The 21,107-nt window shown below is 45.3% G+C and overlaps 1 pseudogene; it reads right to left on the bottom strand.

The window, feature by feature from the left end:
• Positions 1-3,414: 3,414 nt before the first annotated feature.
• The window catches only part of LOC122940404, a 254,437-nt pseudogene continuing 236,744 nt past the window's right edge, over positions 3,415-21,107 (bottom strand).

Below are 21,107 nucleotides of genomic sequence, written 5' to 3'. Positions count from 1 at the left end.
TAACCTTGATGGTCCTGATGGTTTCCAACGTTACTGGCATGACAAGCAGATCCCACCTGAGATGTTTTCTACGCGCCACAGTGGAGGGGGCGTATAATGGTCTGGGGTGCTTTTTCCTTCAGTGGAACAATGGAGCTTCAGGAAGTGCAGGGGCGTCAAATGACCGCTGGCTATGTCCAGATGTTTGCAGAGAGCATTCCTCATGACTGAGGGCCCTTGTCTGTGTGGTAACGACTGGGTTTTTAAACAGGACAACGCTACAGTACACAATGCCCGCAGGACAAGGGACTTCTTCCAGGAAAATAACATCACTCTTTTGGCCCATCCTGCGTGTTCTCCTGATCTAAATCAAATTGAGACCCTTTGGGGATGGATGGCAAGGGAAGTTTACAAAAATGGACAACAGTTCCTGACAATAGATGGCCTTCATGCGGCCGTCTTCACCACTTGGAGAAATGTTCCCACTCACCTGATGGAAACGCTTGCATCAAGCATGCCGAAACAAATTTTTGTAGTGATAAACAATAACGGCAGAGCTACTCATTACTGAGTTCATGTTTGGAAGTTGGATTTCTGTTTTGGGGGAGTTTAGTTGTTTTTTTTTGGAGGTGTGGTCCTAATCTTTTGATCAGCTGAAAAACAGCCTGTTTCAGTTTATTCACTGTTTTCATTAAATTGAATGCTCAAAAAATGTTTTGTCTCACTCCCATTTCTTCTTGTTGCATGTTGAAGCTCTACTTGGAACTTTGTTAAGATCCAGCCATGCTAAATATGATTTTTTTTGCCATTTTTCAAGTGGTGATATATGACGTAACGTAACCCTGACAGGCTAAGAGAGCCCTTTCACTGCACCAGTGAGACATAGCCCTGCTAGCCCAGTAGACTGCCACCAGTTCCTCGTTAGATATAAGCCCGGTCCATTAACAGAGTTATATCGGGTCAGAAACCAACCAAGGTAGAATGTAACATAATACCGAGCCACGGACGTGTGGATTTGTGGATCGAGACAACAGAATAGCACAAGAATAAATTATATATTTATTTGCCTTAAAGGGGTTGTCTCACTTCTGCAATCATGTAGAGAAAGTTAATACAAAGAATTTACTAATATATTGTTATTGTCCATATTGCTTCCTTTGGTGGCTAGACACATTCTTCCATCACATTATACATGTCTTTTCCATGGTTACGACCACTCTGCAATCCAGCATCGGTGGCCGTGCTTGCACACTAAAGAAAAAAGCACTGGCTTCTCTGGTGGCCGGGACTATAGGAACGCACATAGGCCAGCACTTTTTCCTATAGTGTGCAAACATGGCCACCAATCCTGGATTGAAGGGTGATCATAACCATGGAAAAGAGACATGTATAATGTGATGGAAAAATTAGTGGAGCCAGCAAAGAAAGCAATACGGATAATAATACATTAGTAAGTGCTTTATATTCACTTACTCTACATAATAAATGCCATTTCTGAAGTGAGACAACCCCTTTAAGGGCGCACTAGACATAACACTATATACACAAATTATATACAGTGGTCATCTATGCAAATACAGGTGATGGTACAGTGAGAGTTAACAGATAAAAGTCAGCTACCAGATACATATGTGGTCCATTAAAGTTGTAATCTTGTAGAATTCTTGGATTATGTCACATGGGAGGCAGTTAGGACAGCGAGTTTCTAGCTCTCTCCAAACATGACACCCCGTGACCTCTCTTCAGAGAAAGACAATCACCTCTGTCCTGCACGGGCACTTAAACTTTAGGCGGTCAGCCCCTCCCCCCCCCTTCCCCGGGAGGATCCCACTCTCCCTCCTTTTGGCTTGGCAGCCAGTGATGCAAAAACCCATTATGGATCCTAGCTCCTCACAGGAAGGAGTTCTCCATATCTCCCATGTCCCACAGGCAAACAAAGACCAGGAGAAAGTCTGTCTTGGTCCCAGGGTCTCAAAGACGTCAACGGTGTATTTATGAGATGTATGGGCAATGTCTTATGAACTCCTGGTTCCATGATGTTTGGGGAGTTTCTTTATAGTTGTTGACCGACTCAGCCCCCCATCAGTGGAGCTGAGCTGCCAGCTTGTCTGAGCCGAGTGCGACATGTAAACTCGGTCTGCTTTTAAGCAGGGCCACCTTTTGAGCCTGTTTCCTGTGCCAATTACCTTCACCTGAGCAAATGGGCAGACATTAAATCCTAACTCCACATATTCCATATATATATTCAAAATCTTTATCAGAAATATATTCCATCTGCTTAGTTTTATGTTAAATATCTATCAATTAAGGAACGAAGTCATCTGAATCAGAAGGTAGGTAATCTTTATTTCCTGCCGACAGTGAGACAACTAAATAACACACGATACAATGTTGTCAAGCTCTGCTAAGCAGCTGTCTGATTATACTAGGAGTCCAGGCTTTATATACGGTTCCTTACGTTAGCAATAAAGAAATAAGCTATATAATAATAATCGCTATAACTAGCCAGGTTAGTCGATACTTTGCATAGAACATATAACAGGATGTTTCTATAGAATATGACAGGATGAAGAGGCAGGACGTTCTATAAACTGTTGACCCAGATGTTCTCTGCAGTTGTGCTTTATTACCCAAGTCAACAATCTTTACAAAAATCACTTTGTTAACCCTTAAAATGATATGAATTTCAAAACCTTTCCAACATGGTGTAGTGGATGAATCCGGTTAAACACTGGTAAAACACTGGGTAACACTGACATGGAAAAGGACCTAGGAATTTTAGTGAACAGCAAACTAACCTGTAGAAACCAGTGTCAGGCAGCTGCTGCCAAGGGCAAATAGAGAATGGGTTGCATCAAAAGGGGCATAAGTGCCCATAATAACATAGTCCTATCACTTTACAAGTCACTAGTCAGACCACACATGGAGGACTGTGTACAGTTCTGTGTTTCTATGAACAAGGCAGACATAGCAGAGCTGAAGAGGGCTCAGAGGAGGGCAACTAAAGTAATAACTGGAATGGGTGGACTACAGTAACCAGAAAGATCAAAATTAGGGTTATTCACTTTAGAAAAAAAGACGACTGAGGGGAGATCTAATAACTATATATAAATATATCAGGGGTCAGTACAGAGATCTCTCCCATCATCTTTTTATCCCCAGGACTGTGACTGTGACGAGGGGACATCCTCTGCATCTGGAGGAAAGAAGGTTTGTACACAAACATAGAAGAGGATTCTTTACGGTAAGAGCAGTGAGACTATGGAACTCTCTGCCTGAGGAGGTGGTGATGGTGAGTTCACTAAAAGAGTTCAAGAGGGGCCTGGATGTATTTCTGGAGTGAAATAATATTACAGGCCCTAGCTTATCCAGGGAGTTATTCTGATTGCCTGATTGGAGTCTGAAACAAATGTGTTCCCCCTAAAGTGAGGAAAATTAGCTTCTACCTCACAGTTGTTTTTTTTTTGCCTTCCTCTGGATCAACTTGCAGGATAACAGGCTCAACTGGATGGACAGATGTCTTTTTTCAGCCTTATAAACTATATTACATCCTATCGGTCATTCCACTTGACTGCAAAGAACTGGCCATTTACAAGTGTAAATGACGCCCCTTTTTCCACATGTCTGGACCCCAGCTCTTTTGGAAATCCAGCTCTATTTTTTGGACTTTCACATATAGGCCCCATACAGATCACAGACAGGGTGGAATATATATATAAACTTAGTTTTACTTTTAACTAGATCTGTCCTTTGATTACCAATATTCATTCAATACAAGAGACTATGTTTGTTTGGGGAGCTCCCACAGCGGTCCCAATCATCGCTCCAAGCCTTCAGCTACCTCTGGTAACTGAAAGCAAGGCGCTGTTTTATCTTACTGTAAAAAGGAATATCTGAAGGAATAAAGCCAGTTAATGACCACCATAAAAACACATAAGGGAGGTCACTAACGGGCTAAGCATAAAGATGGCTTCTCTTATATGTGGGTTTTTTGATGATTAACAAGAGATGATTTATGGTTGAAACACATATCACATTCTGCACAAGAAAATGGCTTCTCCCCTGTGTGATTTCTCTGATGCATAACAAGATATGATTTACTGTTAAAACATTTTCCACATTCTGAACATGAAAATGGCTTCTCTCCTGTGTGAATTCTCTGATGCATGACAAGATGATGTTTACGGTTAAAACTTTTCCCACATTCTGAACATGAAAATGGCTTCTCCCCTGTGTGAATTCTCTGATGTATAACAAGATATTGTTTACTGTTAAAACATTTCCCACATTCTGCACATAAAAATGGCTTCTCCCCTGTGTGAATTCTCTGATGTATAACAAGATCTGATTTATGGTTAAAACATTTTCCACATACTAAACATGAAATTGGCTTCTCCCCTGTGTGATTTCTCTGATGTATTACAAATTCTGATTTCATCTTAAAACAGTTCCCACATTCTGCACAAGAAAATGGCTTCTCCCCTGTGTGATTTCTCTGATGCATAACAAGATATGATTTACTGTTAAAACATTTTCCACATTCTGAACATGAAAATGGCTTCTCTCCTGTGTGAATTCTCTGATGCATGACAAGATGATGTTTACGGTTAAAACTTTTCCCACATTCTGAACATGAAAATGGCTTCTCCCCTGTGTGAATTCTCTGATGTATAACAAGATATTGTTTACTGTTAAAACATTTCCCACATTCTGCACATAAAAATGGCTTCTCCCCTGTGTGAATTCTCTGATGTATAACAAGATCTGATTTATGGTTAAAACATTTTCCACATACTAAACATGAAATTGGCTTCTCCCCTGTGTGATTTCTCTGATGTATTACAAATTCTGATTTCATCTTAAAACAGTTCCCACATTCTGAACATGAAAATGGCTTCTCTCCTGTGTGAATTCTCTGATGTATAACAAGGTATGATTTACTGTTAAAACATTTCCCACATTCTAAACATGAAAATGGCTTCTCCCCTGTGTGAATTCTCTGATGTGTACCAAATTCTGATTTACTCTTAAAACATTTCCCACATTCTGAACATGAAAATGGCTTCTCTCCTGTGTGAACTCTCTGATGTATAACAAATTCTGATTTACTATTAAAACATTTCTCACATTCTGAACATGAAAATGGCTTCTCTCCTGTGTGAATTCTCTGATGCATAACAAGATTTGATTTACGGCTAAAACATTTCCCACATTCTGAACATGAAAATGGCTTCTCTCCTGTGTGAATTCTCTGATGTATAAGAAGATATGAATTATACTCAAAACATTTACCACATTCTGAACATGAAAATGGCTTCTCTCCTGTGTGAATTCTCTGATGTACAACAAGAGACGATTTCTGATTAAAACATTTCCCACATTCTGAACATAAAAATGTATTTTCTTTTACGTGAGGTGTTTGATGTTTAGCACCTCTTCTGTGACTTTTATTCTGTGTTACAGTCTTTGATAAATAAGAAGATCGGAGCTGTTTAAAATAATTAAATGATGCATTGTTGCTGTGATTGGATGAGAGTATATCTTGCATATTGGCATGCTCTTCAAATGTATCTTGTGTGATACCACAATCATCTACTTCAAAATCTGAAGAAACCAGATGTTTCTCTAAGTTCCTGGTACAGTCATCTGCCAAGAATAAAACACATTTTATTATTGATGAATAACATTAAAATTGTATTGAAGTTTTATAATTTTTCCATATAAAAAATCCACAGAAAGTACAAGACATGGCACACAATTAGAATATCAATTGACTAAAACAGTGGTGGCCAAACAGACCACAATCTAATAGTAGACCGAGGGGCATAACTAGAAAACGCTGGTTCCCACCTTGAGCAACATCCCTGCAACTCCCACCCAATCAGTCATTTAAAAGATATATAAATTAAAGCTTTCCTAGTGCTGGACAAGAGGCGACGAATCCCCTCTTAGTGCCCCACACAATAGTTATCTCCCCTCAGTGTCCCTTTCACAGTGGAATTCCCCCTTAGTGCCCTCTTCACAGTACTGATGCTCCCTAAGTGCCCCACTCAGTAGAATGTCCTCTTGAGGTCTCCAAACAAGAGTTATGTCCCCTTTGTGCGCCCCTGCAGTTGTGCTGTCCCTTAGTGTCCCCTTTACATCAGTGAAGCTCCTGTACTGTGAATAAAGTTAAAGTAATACCGAGCACATCATGCTCTTCCCAGCAGCAGGCAAATATCTGGTGCTCAGTAGTGTTGATCGAGCACCGTAGTGCTCGGGCCAAACACATTGTGATATTCGGGTGCGCGACTGAGCACCCGAGTATAATTGAAGTCAATGGGAGAACCCGAGCATTAAACCAGGTACCCCCTGCTCTGAAGAGGGGAGGGTGCCTGGTTCATAAGAAAATGTCAGAAATTTTTGGTAACACCACTGAAATGGTTCTGTAATAGCATAAAGAGGATGTATGGATGCATCTTGGACTCGATGGTCGCTGCTGGGAACTATGTTGTCCGAATAGTACCCCACTTTTACATAATGACAATAATATGCACAAAACCAAGGAGAATTTTTTTTATTTTAGAGGTAAAATTGATAGAAAACATTCTTTCCTGAATATTTACTTGCATATAAAGTGCAAGTCCTGTCAAAAATTACAAGTAAGAGGCACTCCGATACACCCTTAGTTACACATAAAGGAAGCCATCATACACACCCTTTAAAAATTATGGCCTGCTGGTGATCCTCAAAAACATTAGGAGCAAGGGCCTGCTGATGGTGACTCTAGTTAACCTGGGGCCGATGGCACGTCCCCGTGACGGCGACTATTCATTCGGATGTCTGGCCTATAAACTTTTGATGTAATTGTCAGCTCAAAACCATTGTAAACTACGGGTAACGGGGAATCAGTGTTTGATTCCGGAGAGGAAGCCTGAGAAACGGCTACCACATCCAAGGAAGGCAAGCGGGTGGCGCGCAAATCACACACTCCCGACTCGTGGAGGTAGTGACGATAAATAACAATACAGGACTCTTAAGATGCCCTGTTATTGGAATGAGCAATAAAATTACAGGGAATGTCACTGTGGTAGTTTGGATGAGAAAACATTATACAGGAGAGGCCCTGCTGCCGCTTTGTTGACTCTAGATAACTTCTGCCTGATCGCATGTCCCTGTTATGTCCACGATCCATTTTGATATCTTCCCTATCAACTTTCGATGTTCTTTTTTGCGCACAACATGGTGACCACCGGTAACGGGGAATTATTGTTCAATTTCGGAGAGGGAGCCTGATAAACGGCTATGGCTACTACTTCAAAGCAAGGCAGCATGAATTGCGGGCCTGCAGGTGAGCTGACCCTATAAAACATTATATGCGAGGGCCTGCAGCTGAGCTGACCCTCAGAAAAATTATATGCGAGGGCCTGCATGTGAGCTGACCTTGTAAAAATTTTTTGTTGCGGGCCTGCTGGTGAGCTGAGGTGGAACCGACAAACCCAACTTGATTTTGATGGCTGCATTAATCTGCAGGTGACCGTCATACAGCTCTACAGATTTTTTCCATCTGCATCTTTCTCAACGATCGGTGGCCTCAGTCTTTTATCCAGACTCTGTCATTGTCACGGCCTATGGTGTACGCTGTGACACTGTTGCCACACTTGCGGTTGCCCGCGGCAACGTGTTGCTGTGAGAGCATGTGGTGGCAGTGTCTCGGTCTTCTGGTTACATGGTTACATGTTTAACATGTTTAGTATGCTTATGTGCGCACTTCCCCTTTAAGTTGTAGCCTCCCTCTGTCTGGTGCTGTAAGGGTTAACTCCCTGACTGGGTGTGGTCACTTGGCTTATATCTTCTGTGGTTTCCTGGCTGGAGTCAGTTGTACTTCAGCTGTGGTTGGTGCTGGAGCTCTGCTCCAGTCCAGGGTGTTCCATCTGTCCTGTGAGGGCCACCCTTGTGGTCACCAATTTCATCCCGGTGTCTCCTTCCCTTCCTGTCCCTATTTGTATGGAGTGGGTTATGTTCAGGGTGTTTGTATGTCTAGTTTGGTGTTACATGTCTGGTGGTGTTTGGTGTCCAGCATGTTTTGCTAGACATTCCCCTGTCTCATGTTTATTACAGCTATGGATGTCCTGGGTTCCTGTGTGGTTTGTGGTCTGTGCTGTGTCCTTTAATGTTGGTGTGGACAACAGCACTAGGGCACGGGTTCCAGTCAGTGTGTCTGTGGCAGGTAATTGGGTTATTGGTTTCGCTTACCTGCCATCTCCTTATGATGTATGTGTTCCCCTCTCCTTGCAGCCTGGCCTCAGATAGAGACTTCTGTTCCTCCATGACTGGGATGAACAGGTCGTCTCTTCCCTGCTCCTTGGTGAGGGATTACCAGGGTGACTTAGGGTCTCTAGGAATCCTGAGTATGAGTCGTCCTACCATCGGGGTCCAGTCATACGGTGAGGAGTCAGGGAGAGGATTAGGAACGCTGTAGGAAGTGACCTGCTCTCTTATTACTCTTTTTCGGCCAGGCTGATCCCCTTTTACCCTTTCACACCTCACGGTGGGAGGTTTTCCCCACTCCCCACTGTGACAGTCTGTAACGGGGTTCCAAAGGTGCACTCGGTCTCCCATTAGCCGCAGTCCCCTGTCATTAGGACTCGCGAGGCAAGTAGGCAGGGCCAGGTGTAAGGGTGGAGCGCAGTGGTCACTTCCCTCCCCCTGTGTGTGTGTGTGTACGCGACCGTTACAGATTAACAGGCCCAATAACCACTGTATTATGAATCTTCTGGTGACCCTGACTGACCATGTCTCTAAACAGACGCAGATGGTGCAGGAGTTAGGGGAAAGACTCAGTTCTTTTGAGTTAGGGCAAGGTTCTTCAGCTCCTCAGGCCTCCACTCCGCATTTTGAGCCCCAGATTAAGCTCCCAGAACACTTTTCTGGAGACCGGAGGAGGTTTCTCTCCTTTAAGGAGATAAGGAGATTTGCAAACTTTACTTCCGTTTGCGCCCCGTGTCCTCTGGCCCCGAGCGTCAACGCGTGGGCATTATCATTTCCCGACTACAGGGTGATCCCCAGGACTGGGCGTTCTCTTTACCTGCTGGCGCCAGTTGTTTATCTTCTGTGGAGGGGTTCTTTCAGGCCCTGGGTACCCTCTATGATGAACCAGACAGGGCTCTAGTAGCCGAGATGGCTCTAAAGGCACTGGTTCAGGGCAATCTACCTGCGGAGGATTATTGCACCCAATTCAGAAGGTGGTGTGTCCCCTCAGGGTGGAACGAACCAGCCCTGAAGAGTCAGTTCATGTCAGGTCTGTCTGATAATTTAAAGGATCTGCTGATCAGTTATCAACCTCCAGAGACCTTAGAGGAGATGATGACCCTTGTTCTCCGACTTGACTGACGGGTTAGAGAAAGACGACAGGAACAACAGTTTTCTTCCCAGATGGTGGTCCAGCCAGAGGCCTATCCTAGAGACAATGCTGAGGTCTCCACCGAGGAACCCATGCAGGTTGGCATGACCCGAGGGAATCTTCGCCGCAGACGTGGAGAATGCTTTTACTGTGGAGATCCTGACCATTGGATCAACCAGTGTCCTAAGAAGGTCCTCTCTGTCAAGTCTCCTAAAGCAAGGCAACCTAAAGATCAGGTACACCCTGATTTTTCTAAATATAAGCTTTTGGTACCCATTACGATTTCTCTGGGAGTAGATAAATGGCCGGGTAAGGCCTTTATCGATTCTGGCTCAGCGGACAGCTTTATTGACTCTGAGTATGCTGTAAGATTGGGTATTCCAATGTTTGCTTTACCAACTCCTATCCATGTCATGGCTATTGATGCTACTCCTCTTATTGGTGGTAAGGTGAGCTCATGTACCTCAGAGATTTCTCTAACCGTGGGTGTGTGTCACTCAGAGAGATGTTCCCTTTTTGTCTTGGAGAACCTACTGGCTGAGGTGGTATTAGGGCTGCCTTGGCTCCGACTACATAACCCCACTATAGATTGGTCCAATGGGGAGTTGGTGAGATGGGGGCCCAAGTGTGACCCGTGCTTGTCCGTGGTACAGGCTGGGGTCTCAGTAAAGTCAGATACTTTACCCACTGTTGTTAGGGAGTATTCTGATGTATTCTCATCACCAACCCCGGAGGTTCTACCCCCCCATAGACCTTATGTTTGTACTATAGAGCTAGTAGAGGGGGCCAAGTTTCCTAAGGGGCGAATTTATAATCTTTCTAAGCCCGAACGCAAGGCCATGGAAGATTATATTGAGGAGAGCCTTAGTAAAGGGCATATTAGACCTTCTGTCTCTCCTATGGGGGCGGGGTTTTTCTTCGTTAAGAAAAAAAAGATGGTGGTCTTAGGCCATGTATCGATTACCGGAGATTAAATAAAATCACTGTCCAGAATAGATACTCCCTCCCATTGATTCCGGATTTATTTAACCAGGTTCTGGGGGCAAGCTGGTTTTCCAAAATTGACCTGAAAGGGGCATACAATCTAATCCGAATCAAGGAGGGAGATGAATGGAAGACGGCGTTCAATACTCCGGTAGGACACTTTGAATATCAGGTGATGCCTTTTGGACTCAGCAATGCCCCAGCTGTGTTCCAAAACTTCATGAACGACATTCTTAGGGAGTTCTTAGGTAAATTTGTTATTGTCTATCTTGACGACATTTTGATATTCTCTCCTGACTTCGAATCCCATGTGTCTCATGTTAAACAAGTATTAGAGGTGTTGAGGGAGAATCAGCTATCCGCTAAGCAAGAGAAATGTGTCTTTGGTGTACAGGAGATTCTGTTTCTAGGGCATGTTCTGACTCCTCACGCCTTCAAGATGGATCCTGGTAAGGTGCTAGCAATTAAGGAATGGGTAAGACCTTCATCCTTAAAGGCGTTCCAACGATTCTTAGGTTTCGCCAATTATTATCGTAAATTTATTATGAATTTTTCCGTAATTGCTAAACCGTTGACCGACCTTACTAAGAAAGGGGCGGATTTGGAGAATTGGTCTATTGAGGCCATTTCTTCATTAGAAAAATTAAAAAAGGCATTCAGTAGCGCTCCCATTCTGATCCAGCCTCATCAGGAGAGACCTTTTATTGTGAAGGTGGATGCGTCCGAGGACTGCGCAGGAGCAATCCTTTCACAAGGTCCTACTAGCCTCACTAACCTGAGACCATGTGCCTTCTTCTCCAGGAAATTCTCTCCCACGGAGAGAAACTACGACATAGGGAATAGAGAGCTGCTGGCCATTAAATGGGCATTTGAGGAGTGGAGGCATTTTCTGGAGGGGGAAAGGCATTGTGTAACTGTTGTCACTGACCATAAAAACCTTATGTTTCTCGAGTCTGCTAAGAGGTTGAATCCCCGTCAAACCAGATGGGCTGTTTTTTTTACTCGTTTTGATTTTTCCATTATGTTCAGGCCGGGAAGTAAAAATGTGAAGGCGGACGCATTATCTCGGAGCTTCCATGCTTTTCAACCTACTGAGGTACCACCTGAATCCATCCTACCAGCAAAAATCTTCATAGCAACTCTAACCCAGGATATTTCGGCTCGCATTAGGTCTGAACAACATCTGGCACCGGTATCCACCCCAACAGATAAGTTGTTTGTTCCCGTACAATTTTGTCTCCAGCTTTTGGGTGAGTGTCACGATTCTGCCTTTTGTGGACATCCGGGTGTTGAGGGCACTAAGGATCTGGTTTCTAGATCTTATTGGTGGCCCACTCTAACTAGGGATGTCAAGTCCTACGTGTCAGCCTGTGAGGTTTGTGCCAGGTCCAAGACACCTAGGACTCGCCCTGCTGGTAACCTATGACCCCTACCCATTCCCAGTAGACCCTGGTCCCATATCTCGATGGACTTTATAACTGACCTACCGCCGGCGGAGGGCAAGACTGTAGTTTGGGTAGTGGTCGATAGGTTTAGCAAGATGGTCCATTTCATTCCCCTGGCTAAACTTCCGAATGCCAAAACCCTGGCATCTATTTTTTTTTAAAGAAATTGTTTGATTGCATGGTATCCCAGAAAATATTGTTTCTGACAGGGGTGTGCAGTTTGTGTCCAAATTCTGGAGGGCCTTCTGTAAAAAATGTCAAATTTCATTGCCTTTTTCTTCTGCCTACCACCCTGAGAGTAATGGGCAGACTGAATGCCTTAATCAGTCTGTGGAACAATTCTTGAGGTTGTATGTGGCTGATGACCAGCAATTATGGGTGAAATTTCTTCCATTGGCTGAATTTGCTTTGAATAACCGTGTCAATTCTTCTGCTGGGGTTTCACCTTTCTTTTGTAACCATGGTTTCCATCCCCGTTTTCATTCTGGGTCATCAGCCTCCTCCTCTAACCCTGAGGCGGATAGGCTCTCCTCTGAACTGTGCACAGTTTGGGCCCGGGTTCAATCGAACTTAGAAAAGGCTCAAAGTTCTCAAAAACTCAAGGCCGTTAGGAGACGTTCAAGGGGGGTGAAGTTTCAGATTGGGGATAAGGTATGGTTGTCCCCCAAGAATCTCTCTCTTAAGGTAGATTCTAAAAAGTTTGCTCCTCATTTTATTGGACCATATAAGATTACAGAGGTGATTAACCCGGTATCATTTAGGTTGGAGCTGCCCGAGTCATTCCACATTCATAATGTGTTTCATAAATCTCTACTTAAAAAATATGTTGAACCGGTAGTACCATCGAAAGCCTCGCCTCCACCGGTTCTTGTTAATGATGCTGTGGAGTATGTGGTGTCTAAAATAGTGGATGTCAGGAAGGTGCGTAATTCCTTGTAGTACCCGATTCACTGGAAGGGGTATGGACCTGAAGAGAGATCTTGGGTACCTGCCAGGGAGGTTCATGCTCCTAGACTTGTTTGAAAATTTCATTTAGAACACCCTGAAAGGCCATCGCCTGAAGTCTTGGGTCCGATGGCCCCTTGTAAAAGGGGGGTACTGTAACTGTTCCGAAGGTGCACTCGGTCTCCCATTAGCCGCAGACCAGCTGCTTAGCTTCGGGAGCGAGGATCTGTGCTTGACCTCGTTCCCAGGGCGGCTTTGCTAGCTGGGAGGTTCCCTGCTTCTAAGTCTGCCTTGAGCGCCGAGCTGATCACTCGGTGCTCGACTGGTTGGTCTGTCGGTCATGTGACGCTGGCCACGTCACATGACCCTCACTCCTCACTATAAATACAGGCAGCCTGCTGGCCACAGGTTGCCTGTTAATTTAGGTTCCACCTGTGATGTTGTATTTCCTGGCGTACTTACCCCCTGCTGTTTCCTGACGATCCTCTGCCTGCTCCTTTTGTACTTTGCTGCTCTCCTGGTATTCTGACCCCAGCCTCCTCCTGACGATCCTCTGCTTACTCCTTTGGTACTTCACGACTCTCCTGGTATTTATGACCCTGGCTTCTCCTGACTATTCTCTGCTTGCTTCATTTGTACTTTGTAGCTTTCCTGGTATTGACTCGGTCCGTTCACGTTCTGTTGTTTGTCTGTCTGTCATCCCTGCACTTAGTTCAAGCTAGGGATTGCCGTCCAGTTGTCCCCTGTCATTAGGACTCGCGAGGCAAGTAGGCAGGGCCAGGGGTAAGGGTGGAGCGCAGTGGTCACTTCGCTCCCCCTGTGTGTGTGTGTACGCGACCGTTACACAGTCATTGTGCCACGATGTGGCCTCCTCATGCTGCCATCTCCACACCATGTCACCTTGCCACTCATTTTTATCACCATGCTGCTGCTGATACTCCTTAAAAGGCCTTAAACTGATCACCAGGCCCACAATTTAATTAAGGTTTTGGAATCGATAAACTCAACTTGCTTTCATGGGCTGCATCAGTGGCGTAGCTAGAAATGACTGGACCCCACAGCAAATTTCTGAATGGGGCTCCATCCCACAGTAATTTTGTAGCGACCCCTTCCTTTCATGCCACCCCCATTCCTGTGGCTAGTAAAGATCGCTCTCTCAGACCAGGGCCGGCGAGCTGTTCCATTCGTTTTATACACTGTCTATACACTATTTCATTGTGTAATATTGTTGAGGGGGCCCTGACCAAATCTTTTAGTCCTCCTCCTCCTGGATGGGCCCCTTTTGGGTCAGGGCCCCAAAGCTGCAGCTTTCCCTGCTTCCCTTATAGCTACGCCCTTGGTCTGCATTAATCTGCAGGTGACCGTGATACAGCTCCACAGATTTGTTTCCATCTGCATCTTTCTAAATAATCTGTGGCCTTAGTCTTTTATCCAGACTCCGTCATTGTGCCACTATGTGGCCTCCTCATGCTGCCATCTCCACAGTATGTCACCTTGCCACTAATTTTTTATCACCATGCTGCTGCTGCTGCTGCTTAAAAGGCCTTAAACTGATCATCAGTACACAATATAATTAAGGTTTTACGCACAAAACCAAAGTAAAAAAATAAATCAATTTTATAGGAAAAGTTGATTGAAAACATTCTTTTCTGTATATTTACTTGTATATAAAGTCCAAGTGCTGCCAAAAATTACAAGAAAGAGGCACTCCGATGCAACCTGTATATCACATAAAGGAGGGCCTCATTCACATTGAGTTGTGGACTTGCAGGTGAGCTGACCCTGTAAAAGATTTGATTTGCGGGCCTGCAGGTGAGCTGACCCTGTAAAAGATTTGAGTTGCGGGCCTGCAGGTGAGCTTACACTCTTACCATATTTGCGAGGGCATTATATGTGACGAATAAGCAATGCATGTTGATATGGCGGAAGAGGAGGTGGAGGATGAGAAAAGGAAGATTTAACCATATACCCTTGTTTGTGGTAGAACGGGTGCATGGGAATACAGTAACTACATTAAAAACAACACATGTAAAGTGCCTTTATGTTCATCAGCATTCCTCTGGTGGAGTCGAGAAGTCATGGTCAATCCAGGCCTTGTACATTTATATATGAGACAACCTGTCAGCATTTTCAGTTGACAGGCGGATACGCTTATTGGTTATAATGCCACCAGCAGAACTAAATACATGCTCAGACAAAATGCTGGCGGCAGGGCAGGCCAGCATCTCCAAAACGTAGAGCGCCAGTTCATGCCAAGTGTCCAGCTTGGACACCTAGTAGTTGTAATGCACTGAGGGATCATTGAGGACGCTGACAAGGTCTGCTATGTACTCCTTCACCATCTTGCAAAATGTTTCTCTCCTTGTGGCAGTAGGCCGCACATCAGGGTGAGGGTGCTGGCGGGGTGTCATGAAACTGTCCCAGGCTTTAGAGAGTGTTGCCCTGCCTCTGTTGGAACTGCTGGTTGTTCCCCTTGTCTCCCCTCCTCGGTTAGCCAAGGAAGTACGGACTCTGCTGCCAGCGTTGTCAGATGGAAAATTGTGGAGCAATTTTTCCACAAGGATCTTCTGGTATTGCACCATTTTGCTTGTCCACTCCACCAGAGGAATGAGAGATGAGAAGTTCTCTTTGTAGTGGGGGTCGAGAAGGGTGAACAACCAGTAATCTATGTTGTTTAAAATGCGTATAACGTGCGGGTCACGGGAAAGGCAGCCTAACATGAAGTCAGCCATGTGTGCCAGCGTACCAGCAGGTGAGACTTCACTCTCTTCATCAGGAGAATCACTCCCAATCTCCTCATCCTCTTATTCTGCCTACCCACGCTGAACAGATGGAATTAAACTTCCATGGGTACTACCCTCTGGAGCGGAAGCAACCGTCTCCTGCTCCTCCTCCTCCTCTTCAGCCTCCAATTCGCGCTGAGAAGATGAACTGAGGGTGGTCGGGTTATTATCAACCTGTGAAAAGTCTTCCCCCTTTTCCACCTCTTCCACAAGCAAAGCGTCGTCCTTAATTGTGAGCAGCGAGCATTTGAGAAGACACAGAAGTGGGAAGGTGACGCTGATAATAGTGTTATCGCCGCTCACCATCTGTGTTGATTTATCAAAGTTGCATAAAACCTCACAGAGGTCAGACATCCATGCCCACTCCTCACTTGTGAATAGCGGAAGCTGACTGGAAAGGCGACGACCATGTTGCAACTGGTATTCCACAACTGCCCTCTGCTGCTCACAAAGCCTGGCCAACATGTGGAACGTGGAGTTCCAGCATGTGCTCACGTCGCACAACAGCTGGTGATCTGGCAATTTCAAGCGCTGCTGTACCAGACCGGCTGAGGCTGTACCAGAAGCTCAGGAAAATTGGGGTATGTTTTTAGAAACCACTGAACCACAAGGTTGAATACGTGGGCAAGGCATAGGATGTGTCTAAGGTTGTCCAGTTCCAAAGCCGCCACCAAGTTATGGCCATTATCAGACACAACCATGCCTGGTTCTAGGTTGAGTGGCGACAGCCACAGCTCAGTCTGGTCTCTTATACCCTGCCATAGCTCTGCGGCAGTGTGCTTTTTGTCACATAGGCAGATCAGCTTCAGCCAGGCCTGTTGCCGCTTCCCCACTGCAGTGCTACATTGCTTCCTGCTACTGACTGATGGCTGATTGGTGCTGCACGCAGATAATTCGGAGGTGGAAGTAGAGGAGGCGGAGGATGAGAAGTGGGGGTTGGAGCCACTAACGTAGGTGGTGGCGGAAACCCTGATGGAATTGGGGCCCGCAATCCTTGGCATCGGTAGCACCTGTGCCATCCCAGGGTACGAGTGGTTCCCGGCCTCCACAACATTAACCCAGTGTGCCGTCAGGGAAATGTAGTGTCTCTGACCAAAAGCACTTGTCCATGTGTCCATGGATAAGTGGACCTTCCCAGTAACTTCGTTGGTCAGGGCACGTGTGATGTTAAGGGACACATGTTGGTGTAAGGCTGGCACGGCACACCTTGAAAAATAGTGGCAGCTGGGGACTGCGTTACGAGGGACGGCCGCCGACATCAGGCTGCGGAAGGCCTCAGTAGCCACAAGCCTAAATGGCAACATTTCCAGGGCCAGTAATTTGGAAAGCTGCGCATTTAGTGCTATGGCCTGTGGGTGGGTGGATGATTGGCTGGGTGCTTGCGCCTGGGGTAATGACATTTGTGGATGTGGTCGCTGATGGTGCTTGCGAAGGTCCAGGTGCAGGGCGGGAGGCATCCGGGCCTGCGTCTTTGACAGGGGATTGGCCAGCACGTAACACAAGGGAAGAGGAGGCAGTGGTGTGACCCGCAGACACAGATTGTAGACCCAGGCGTTCGGCCCACCTATTAGGGTGCTTTGATGACATGTGGAGGATCATGCTGGTGAGGTTGCTAGTGTTCACGCCCCGGCTCATTTTGGTGTGGCACAGGTTGCAAACTACTATTATTTTGTCGTCCGTACTTTCCTCAAAAAAGCGCCATACTGCTGAACACCTACCCCTTAGCAAGGGAGATTTACGCAAGGAGGCGCACCATAGAACAGTTGTGGGTCTGTTCGGTGGTGCCCGCCTTCTACCTTTTGCCACCTCACTGCCTCTTCCAGCCTGTTGCAGTGCTGCAGATCCCTCCCCCTCTATACTGCTCTCCTCGCTCGGCTTGTTGCCACCTTTCCAGGTTGGGTCAGTGACCTCGTCATCCAGCACCTCCTCTTCTACTTCCTCACTCTGATCATCCTCCTGATTTGTTGACCTAACCACAACCTCAGTGATTGACAACTGTGTGTCATCCTCTTCCTCAAACTCTTGAAACAGTAATTGCGGTTGAGTCATTGGCAACTGTGTCTCATCATCATCCACCTCAATAAACACTAATTGTCGTTCCCCAGCATCATGTTCTTGTGACTCTGGATGCTCAAGAGGTTGGGAATCGGGGCACAAGAGCTCAAGTCCCTCTTCAAGCGTGCTTGGCGAGAGGGCCAAATCAATTAATAGCGATGAACAGAGGTCCTCGGAATATCAGAGTGTGGGATCACTTGTTTGGCCAGACTGTAAATGGTGGGAGGAAGGAGGATCAGGGTGAGGATTGTGTGGACCAGACTCTTGGCTACTGAGACTGGACTTGGTGGAAGACAGGGTGGTGCTTAACCGACTGGAAGCACCATCTGCTGCAATCCAACCGACCACCTGCTCGCACTGGGCATACTTCAAGAGTGGTCTCCTGCGCCGCCCTGCAAACTGGGACATGAAGCTAGGTATCTTAGATGATTGTTTTTCTTGTGCTCTGGCAGCAAGCACAGTTTCAATGCGCCCAGGGCCACGGCTTCTGCGTGCACCATCAGAATCACGGCCACTTCCCCGTCCCTCAATGCTCGCTTTCTTCATATTAAATGTTATGTTAAAAGGGGCCGTACATAGGAAAAATGTGGATAAATTATGGAAAAAATATAATTGTTTTTGATAATATTTTCCCCAATATCTGGGCCTGACACACAAACGCTATTGCAACACAGATGTGACAATTCACTGCAGGGACCGTTTATAGGAAAAATGCGGATACATTATGGGAAAAATATAATTGTTTTCGCTAATATTTTTCCCAATATCTGGGCCTGACACACACACACTACTGCAGCACAGATGTTACAATTAACTGCAGGGACCGTTTATAGGGAAAATGTGGATAAATTATGGAAAAAATATAATTGTTTTCGCTAATATTTTTCCCATTATCTGGGCCTGACACACACACACGCTTTTGCAGCACAGATGTGACAATTTACTGCAGGGACCCTTTATATGAAAAATGTGGATAAATTATGGAAAAAATATAATTGTTTTCAATAATAGTTTTCCTATCTCTGCCCCTGACACACAGAAGGTATTGCTGAACAGATGTCACAATACACTGCAGACACCCTCTATAGAAAAAAAAAATCGCTAAGTAGTTAAGAAAAAAAAATCTGACTACTTTGCAAGATTAAATTGCTGCCACCACATATAATAGTCCTTAAAGGGAACCCGTCACCGGTATTTTGGGTAAAGAGCTGAGGACATGGGTTGCTGGGCGGCTGCTAGCACATCCGCAATACCCAGTCCCCATAGCTCTGTGTGCTTTTATTGTGGAAAAAAGACGATTTGATACATATGCAAATTACCCTGAGATGAGTCCTGTCCCTGACTCATCTCATGTACAGGACTCATCTCAGGTTAATTTGCATATGTAACAAATAGTTTTTTTCCACACAATAAAAGCACACAGAGCTATGGGGACTGGGTATTGCGGATGTGCTAGCGGCCATCTAGCAACCCATGTCCTCAGCTCTATACCCAAAATCCCGGTGACAGGTTCCCTTTAAAAGGACATTTGGGTCTTTGAAACGTTTAATAAATTGTGATCACGAACTCCCTACACTATCTGTGTCTTCCTAACAGCAGCTCTCCCTGACTCGCAATGAGCCGAACCCGCGTCATAGGGTGCTATATAGCACCCGATGACGCGTTCCGGTCAGCCAATCACAGTAATGCCAGTAGCCAACATGGCTACTGGCATAACAGTGATGGCAGTACTTACCTGCACGCTTATTGGCTGATTAGCAGCCGCAAAACGTGCGAGGAGGAGACTCGACCATGGCGCTCGAGCACATGCGGTACTTGGCCGAGTACCGCCATGTGCCGAGCATAGCAATGCTCGAACTGAACAGATATTCGGCCGAGCATGCTCGCTCAACACTGGTGTTCAGTGGTGAGACTTTTTTGTATGACCTCTTAAGGCTACATTCACAAGTGAAAAAAAGGCCATAAAAACGGACACACTCAGTTTTTTATGACTATTTTTCAACCATTTTTGCATCCCTTTCCTGGTCGTCTGGACGTTTTGCATTTATTTTGAAGATGGTTTAGATGATTTTAATTTGCATTTCTTATTTAATTACCCACCCCTGCAGTATACATAATGTCCCCCATAGTGGCCCCAGTTAGTAATAATGTTTCCCAGGGTGTCCCCCATCAGTAATAATTATTAATCATCCACTTGCAAACGCAGAGATCGTTGCTCTTCATTTGGTGCTAAAGCACTTACACTCTCAGTGGGATGATGTCACCATGTGCCCCTAAGCAATAATACTGGGAGAGCATGGTGATGTCATCACGTTGGTAGCACAGGTCCTTCAGCACGAAGAGAGACTGCCTTGTGTGTGCAAGCGGATAAGGCAATTTATTTTTATTTTAATCCCTAAAAGGCCATTTTCCACTAGTGTACCCATAATAAACGGCCATTACATGGATGCTCTCCTGTAGAGTGGCCATTAAAAACGGTCACATTGGTTTAATGAGGTCCATCTGGCAGTGAAAACGGCCACAAATAGGACATGGCCCATTTTTCACAAACACTATTCACTGGCCTTAAAAAAAAAAAAAAAAATGGCCATGTGAATAGCGCCATTGACTTCAATTCATTCTAAAAACAGCTGTGTGCCATTTTTCACTGTTGTGTGAACGTAGCCTTATCCTGCAGCCTTTCCCGATTACACAAACTACATATAGCGCCAAAGAATAATCCTGTGACCCGAACATCATCACTGCAGCTAGGACACTGTGCACACCGAGGTCTCTCCAAATCTCAGTCCTGTCACTGTCAAGTAAACAAACTGCATGGCCCACACCATAACAGCTTCCTTTTTTCATGCATTTATATTAAAACGGTTGTCTCATCTGAGAGAATGGGGTCAGTTCACTAGGATATGCCCCTATTGTCTGGTAGGTGTGGGACCCACCGCTGGGACACGCACCTATCTCCTAAGTGGAGCCCCGAAAGTGGCGGAGGGTGCACTGTGCATGCGCAGCATTGGCTTGGCCATTTCCGTCAGGCGCATAGAAGTGAATGGGAACAGTGGCCGGTCAGGCACAGTGCGATCCCATTCACTTTTATGGGGAGAGAGCTTGGTGGTGGCCAGACCAGAGTCCTCCAGCCACCATTTTGGCCCGCTCTGTTCTCAATATAGGTAGGGGCCCCATCACCCTAGTGATATGACCCCATTGTCTCAGATGAGACAACTCCTTTAACCCCTTACTGACCAGCCTGTTTTGGGGCTTACTGACCAAGCGTTTTTCTTCCTTTTTTCATCATTGCGTTCCAAGAGCTATAACTTTTTTATTTTTCCATCTATATAGCTTTATGAGGGCTTGTTTTTACGGGACAAGTTGTAGTTTTTAATGGCGCTATTTTTGGGGTACACATAACTTTCTGATCAAATTTTATTACTCTTTCTGTGAGGGAAATAGGAAAAACAGCAACACTGCCACTGCGTTTTTACATTATAAATTTTATGGCGTTCATTTGTCGGTATAAATAACATAATATCTTTATTCTCT

The sequence above is a fragment of the Bufo gargarizans genome, chromosome 6, assembly GCF_014858855.1.
Source record: "Bufo gargarizans isolate SCDJY-AF-19 chromosome 6, ASM1485885v1, whole genome shotgun sequence".
NCBI lineage: Eukaryota > Metazoa > Chordata > Amphibia > Anura > Bufonidae > Bufo > Bufo gargarizans.
The sequence above is the reverse complement of the archived record's forward strand: the minus strand, read 5'-3'. Positions and strand labels throughout refer to the sequence as shown.